Source organism: Bos indicus x Bos taurus, chromosome 19, assembly GCF_003369695.1.
Source record: "Bos indicus x Bos taurus breed Angus x Brahman F1 hybrid chromosome 19, Bos_hybrid_MaternalHap_v2.0, whole genome shotgun sequence".
Classification (NCBI taxonomy): domain Eukaryota; kingdom Metazoa; phylum Chordata; class Mammalia; order Artiodactyla; family Bovidae; genus Bos; species Bos indicus x Bos taurus.
This window is the reverse complement of record NC_040094.1, coordinates 45,563,161-45,570,746: the sequence shown is the minus strand read 5'-3', so window position 1 is coordinate 45,570,746 and position 7,586 is coordinate 45,563,161.

Sequence of the window (7,586 nt, the reverse complement as noted above, 5' to 3'; positions counted from 1 at the left end):
AATAAAAATTTAAAAACCAAGAAACAGTGACAAATGAGTGTTACAGGCAACATAGTGAGTGAAAGTCATTCAGTCGTGTCTGACTCTTTGCGACCGCATAGACTATACAGTCCATGGAATTCTCTAGGCCAGAATACTGGAGTGGGTAGCCTTTCCCTTTTCCAGGGGGATCTTCCCAACCCAGGGATTGAACCTAGGTCTCCCCCATTGTGGGCAGATTCTTTACCAGCTGAGCTGCAAGGGAAGCCCAAGAATACTGGAGTGGGTAGCCTATTCCTTCTCCAGCAGCTTTTCCCCACCCAGGAATCAAACTGGGGTCTCCTGCATTGCAGGCAGATTCTTTACCAACTGAGCTATCAAGGAAGCCCAGCATATTGAAGGCACATCAGGGAAGGCAACATAGTGGGTTCAAGCGGATGTGTCCTCTAAGCCTGGGTTTCCATGTCTATCAGCGGGGGCTAAAATAGCCCTGCTGCATTTGGTGAGTGTGCATACCTGCTGAGATGCCACTCTGGTGCCCGGTCTACAGTAAACACCAACTAGGGGCTGTGAGCTCTCAGGCTTCATACGTGAGGGTGCTTGATGGGAAGATTGGTGTTTCCACCAATAAATCTGGAAAGGCTCAGAGGAAACCTGATTGAGGGAGAGGCTGTGACATTGGGAATATAGTCCCAATTCCTTCTATACAGTGGCAAGTCAGTTATTCTTTGTGTTGTATGTTTGAAAAGAAATTTCCAGAATGAGCACATCCCGTGGGTTATGTCTCAAATGAAACCATTTTGCTTCCACACCCCAAAGATCACTCAATTCCAGATTAAACTTCAGTTAAACAGAACAGTTGTGAGCTAATCTGAGCTTCCCTGGTGGCTCAGATGGTAAAGAATCTGCAATGCAGGAGACCTGGGTTTGATCCCTGGGTAGGGAAGGTCCCTTGGAGAAGGGAATGGCTACCCACTGCAGTATTCTTGATTGGAGAATTCCATGAACAGAGGAGCCAGGTGGGCTTCAGTGGACTTGAAAAGAGTCAGACACAACTGATCGACTAACAAACAGGACAGTTGTGAACCAGTCTGGATTTTCAGGCCCAATTTTATGTTTCCCTATTTTCTATTTTTTGCCCCCTACCCAACACTCAACCATCCAATCCAGCCTTTTTTTTCACTTGACAAACAGTAAGTACCATGAATGTTGCAGGTACTAGATTACATGCTGGGAAAGTGACATTGTAAAAGGCAGGTTCCACCTACCCATCAGGGAGCTGATGCTGTCTAGGGGAGCAGGACAAGTTTCATGATGGCATGTGCTGTATGCTCTGACCTAGGAAAGGAGAACTTTAAAATACTTCACAAACATGTTGGGAAGACACCCAACCCAGGCTGGCTTTCTGGAGCAAGCTGCATACTTTGAGACCTCAAGGATAAATAGGCATTAGCTGGATAAAATGAGGGTCAAGACAACAGGGAGAAGTTCCCAGGATAAAAAACTTCAAGGAACTGAAAGAGATCCCCAAGGTTGGAGTCTGGGGGAAGGTGGACCCAAAATAAGCTGGAGAGGCAGGTAAGGGGTGGACAGGTGAGCCAGAACTCTGGGTTGAGGAGGGATTGGAGAGGGGATGGCTGGAGGAGTGGAGCTGGCCATCACCAGGATCCAGATGATGGGATGGAGAAGGAGATGAATTTATAGTTGACAACCTCCAGTGTTTGCTCCAAGGACTGAATGATTGATGAGGAAGCGTGATGGTGGGATCAGCCAATTCTCCCTGGCGGTCTAGTGGTTAAGAGTCTGCACTCCCACTGCAGGGGACACGGGTTCAATCACTGGTCAGGAAACTAAGATTTTGCATCCTGCAAGATGTGGGGAGGGCTGGGGAGGGTGGTGGAGGGTAGAAAAGAAGTGTGGCTGTGAAGATACAGGGCCAGGGATCTTCTGGTGGTGGTGGTTTTGTTTTCAAAGATAGAAAGGTCTTGAGTTTGGGAAGAACTAGAAGATATCAGGGGAGAGGGTTAGGAAGTGGCAGAACAATGTCCTGAGAAGATAGGATGGGTTGGTGTTCAAAGCAAAGAGGGATTGACCCTTGCGGGGAGGACCCAAGAGCACTGGTAATAATGCAGGTGAGACTCTGGCAGGGTCTTAAGAGAGGATTTCAGACTGAGTGTAAAGTAGAAGGGGAGCGGAGGCAGGATGGGGTGAGTTTTGTAGGGAGCAAAGGAGGTGGGATTAAATAATGGGGAGTGGGAAGAGCACTGACCAGCTAAATGCAGGTGTGTTTGTGCTGTTTTCTTGAGTGCCCAGCTGAGGTTAGAGACCACAGGTCGTCTTTTTGTTTTATTTTGGTTTTCATTTATTAATTTATTTTTAAATTGAAGTATAGTTGATTTATAATGTGTTAATTTATGCTGTACAGCAAAGTGATTTAATCATACATATATGTACATTCTTTTTTTAAAATTACAGTTTATCATGGGACACTGAATATGGTTCTCTGTGCTATATGGTAGGACTTTGTTGCTTCTCTATTCCATTTATAAAAACTTACATCTAACTGTATCCGGTCTCATCACTTCGTGGCAAATAGATGCTGAAACAGTGACAGACTATTTTTGGGGGCTCCAAAATCACTGCAGATGGTGACTGCAGCCATGAAATTAAAAGACGCTTGCTCTTTGGAAGAAAAGCCATGACCAACCTAGACAGCATATTAAAAAGCAGAGACATTACTCTGCCGACAAAGGTCCGTCTAGTCGAAGTGATGGTTTTTTCAGTAGTCATGTATGGATGTGAGAGTTGGACCATAAAGAAAGCTGAACACTGAAGAATTGATGCTTTAAGACTGTGGTGTTGGAGAAGACTCTTGAGCGTCCCTTGGACTGCAAGGAGATCAAACCAGTCAATCCTAAAGGGAATCAGTCCCAAATATTCATTGGAAGGACTGATGCTGAAGCTGAAACTCCAATACTTTGGCCACCTGATGCAAAGAACTGACTCATTTGAAAAGACCCTGATGCTGGGAAGGATTGAAGGCAGGAGGAGAAGGGGACAACAGAGGATGAGATGGTTGGATGGCATCACTGACTTGATGGACTTGAGTTTGAGTAAGCTCCAGGAGTGGGTGATGGACAGGGAAGCCTGGTGTGTTGCAGTCCATGGGGTCGCAAACTGAGTGACTAAACCGAACTGACATCTGCTAACCCCAGCCTCCTACCCTATCTCTTCCCCAAACCCCTCCCCTTTGGCAACCACCAGTCTGTTGTCTATGTCCATTTCTATTTTGTAGATGGTTCATATTTTAGATTCCACGTATAAGTGATGTCATATGGTATTTGTCTTTCCCTTTCTGACTTACTTCACTTAGTATGATGATCTCTAGTTGCATCCATGTTGCTGCAAATGGCATTTTTAATGGCTGAGTAGTATTTCATTGTATATATGCACCACATCTTCTTTATCCATTCATCTGTTGATGGACATTTATGTTGTTTCGAGACTATGGATTTGTAATGAGGTCAACTCAGACAAGCCTGGGAGTCTCTCTCCCCCTAAGATCAGCCCTGCCTCCCACCACCCTACACATGTACCCTCAACCACACCTCAACTTGGGAATGACCCCCAGAGAAGTGACAATCATCTCTTGAAGAAACAGGAGTTTTCTGGGGTCAATTTCTTACGGTCTGTCCTCAGTGAAGATGCCAGAACACTTTCCTAATGTGGCGTCTGGGATGATGGTGGCCCTTACTCTCAGCAGCAGCCAGGATCGGCAGCTCAACCTGGAGGAAGTTGCAGGGGTCAGGCTGAAGAAAGGCAGAGCGGGAGTTTATTTTTAAACCCAAGTGGGCACTCCAGCTGCCAGGGAGGAGCAGACAGCTCTTGGGGAGAATAGAGACTGGCAGCTGGTCAGACACTTGTCAGGAGTGCTGCAGGCTGCCAAGTGGGCAGGGGTTCAGGTGGCTGAAGGCCAGGACTCTGCCTGAAGGGTCACCCGGTGGGAGGGGTGAGGGGAGCAGCAGTTAACTTTGGAGCCCAGGAAGGCAGTGGGGACTCAAGGCCCGAGCCCAGGGACCCTGGGGCTGCCCTGGGGCCATCAATGTACTGAACACTCCCGGCGTCCCTCCGGGTTGGGGTGGAGGGGTCACTGGGGAAATCTTGATTCACGGTCAGATGGATCATGTGAATATCTTTTTGCAAGAGCAAAGGGCAGTCAAGCATCAGGGCTGTTCTGTCGGCACTCGAGGGGACCGAGTGTGCCTTGTGCCCTTACAGCTCATCTGGAATGCAGAGGTGGCCAGGGCTTTGCAGCCTCATCAACCTCAGGAGGCAGGGAGAGGCTTCTGCCAAGTTCAAGTGACAGTGAGCCCTCTGGACGACTCCCGCCCTGAGGGCTGCCAGCGCACGTTTCCAGAGCTGTCACCAGGGGAATGGCATAATATCAAAAAAGGACAATGACAGCTTGAGTCACAGTGCTGACCGACATTTATTTCCCACCTTGCTTTCGACATCAGGAGGTCTGTAGAGCCCCCATGAATGTAGAGCTAAGGTCAGGTTTCAGAGGGTCTCTGGACTGGGTGGGAACTCCTGGGGGCCTGAGCTGACCTCAGTCCCTTAAATGTATCTGTGGCACCTCAAGAAATGAGACTTCCCTGGTGGTCCGGTGGCTAAGACTCCACACTCCCAATGCAGGGGGCCCAGGTTCAATCCCTAGTCAGGGAACTGGATCCCACATACCACAACTAAGACCCAGGGTAGTCAAAGAAATAAATATATACTTTTTAAAGAAATGAGACTAAATCTTCATCTTCAAAAGGCCAAATGCTGAAGCTGTTACTGACAGCCTATGAACTCCTTTTGGCAAGAAGAGGTGTCCTCGACACCAAGCCGTAGGCCCAGGGTTGCCTCTCTCCCGCTGACCTTCTGAAAATGTTGATAGAAGTTGGACTCTCTACTTACAGAAAGTTCCCGGGGGCCAGAGCCATACTCAGAGGGCAGGACACATCCAGAACTCTCAGTCTAGGTGAATTTAAAATTCCCCAATCCTATCAAAGTCCTCCTAGCCCCTCTTTTGCCTTCTAGAAAGGTACACCCAAGATCCCTCTGACCTTATGTGAGGTCTTGCCCCTGGCAGCTGGTTCAAACCTTTCTTGGTGTACTTTGTTTCATATTTCAGGTCCTTGCCTGATTTCCAAGTTGCTTGGGTTTGATACTGCAACTTAGTAGCATTAGTTATTGTCTAAACCTAAGCCATTCATTCTGGTGGCTACTGGCCACACCTGGCAATTGAGCGCTTGAAACATGGCTCACCGGAAACTGAGATGTGCTTTAAGTGAAAATACATTCCTGATTTCAAAGACAGAGTGCAGAAAACAAATAAACCCAAAAAGACAAACCAAAGAGACCAATGTAACATCTCAATGATTATGTTGATCGTGCTAAGTCACTTCAGTCGTGTCCAACTGTTTTTGACCCCATGGACTGTATCCTGCCAGGCTCCTCTGTCCATAGTATTTCCCAGGCAAGAGTCCTGCAGTGGGTTGCCGCTTCCTAATCCAGGTGATCTTCTGGACCCAGGGTACATCTGCATTGGGCAGAAGGGTTCTTCACCACTAGCGCCACCTGGAAAGCCCATATTGGATTTAGTAAAATGTATTAACTTTACCTACTAGAAATTTTTATTCTTTAATTTTATTGAATTTTTTTCTCTGTGCTTCTGTGCTGTTTTCGTTGCTGTACTTGGGTTTTCTCTAGTTGCAGCAAGCGGGGCCACTCGTCACTGTGGTGCGTGAGCTTCTCACTGTAGCGGCTTCTCTTGTTGCAGAGCCCCAGCTCTGGGATACAACGGCTGCAGTAGTTGCAGTTCCCAGGCTCTAGAGCCCAGGTTCAATAGCTGAGGCAGAGGGGCGTAGTTGCTCCACAGCATGTGAGATCTTCCCAGACCAGGGATCGAACCTGTGTCCCCTACACTGGCAGGTGGATTTTTATCCACTGTGCCACCAGTGAAGTCCAGAAAAATTGTAAATGCATACATAGCTTGTATGTGTAGGCTGCATTCAATTCTGTTGGACTGCATTCAATTCTGTTGGTCTAGACACTGGGATGAGCCAGAATGAATTTGCAACCCTTCCTTCAACTCCATGAGTAGACTCTAAGGTGCCAATGTCCCCAGCTTTGAATCTTGGTCACCTCCAACTCATGAGGACACCAAGGGGACCCACACATTAGCTCAAACAAATAGAACTGGGGATTGAGATCTGCACCCATGATCCACCCAGAAATTCTCAACAGGGACTTCCCTGGGGGTTCAGTGGTTAGCGCTCCCTGCTTCCACTGCAGGGGGCATGGGTTTCATCCCTGGCAGGGGAACTAAGCGCCTACATGCCGAGTGGTGTAGCCCAAATAAATAAATAAATAAATAAATCCTCAGCAAGCAGGTCCTGGTTTAGAGAGGGAGACTCAGACACACACTGGGAGTCATTTTATCTACTTTTTTGTTTCTACTTTTGAAAAACCAGATACCCAGGAATTCCTTCAACAGGTGGTCTTCAGAGCAAGTTTAATTTCTGGTTCCACATCACACTTTCTAGGCGCCACTCTGTCAGAACTGCCTGACATGTTCTAAGCCAAAGTAAGTACAGGTTTCCCTGCTGTCCAAATTAGAGCACTCCTAGGAGAACTTTCATAAACCAAAATGGTGTAAAGCAAAGAAGCAATTACCTTAGGAAACATCTTGCTAACACATGCACAAAATAAACTGAGATAAAGTGCAGATGTTCACAGTTCAAGGCTATGTGGTTTAAAAACAGAAAAAGGACTTCCCTGGTGGTCCAGTGCTTAGGACGCTGCACTTCCACTGCAGGTGGCATGGCTTTGATCTCTTGTCAGGGGAATTACGATTCCTCTTGCCATGCATCATGGCCAAAAAAAGAAAAACCCAAATGAACAGAAAAAGCTATGGCTGTTAGATGCTGAGTGTGGTTCCTTCTGGTGTCACTCTCACTCCTTGGGGTGCTCGAGGCCTCTGTAAGAGCTACTGCAAACAGGTGCTGAGTGCTATTTAATTAAATCAAAAATCCTCTTCAAATTTCTTTCAGTTAGGAAAACAGGTACTAATACAGGTCTCTTGTAAAAGCAAAAGGGCATAAAGTGAACTTTCACTAAACGAGGGATGCCTGTAGTTTTCCAGTTATCTGTCTGGGCCAGGTCTGATTGTTCCATGCCAGCCTACAGAGTCTGACACCTGGGCAGATGGGGGAGTGCTGGCATCAGAGGTGCTACCTCCCTGGCATTCCCGCTGCACCTCCTCGTACCTGCTCCCCTCTGCAGCCTCCTGCATCACTGTGCACCCATGTAAATAACAGGGAGCTCTGGGGGCTCCTGAGGTTGAGAGGCAGGTGTGAGTGGTGGAGCACTGACCTGCAAGAGCCAAGTGCCAAGCCTCCCCTGAGTCCCCTGCCACTGTCTGCCAACAACCGACAGTTAATTTATTTTTGGCTGCACTGAGTCTCCATTGCTGTGTGCAGGCTTTCTCTAGTTGCAGTGAATAGGGGCTACTCTCTGTGGTGAGCGGGCTTCTCATTGTGGCAGCTTCTCTTGTTGCA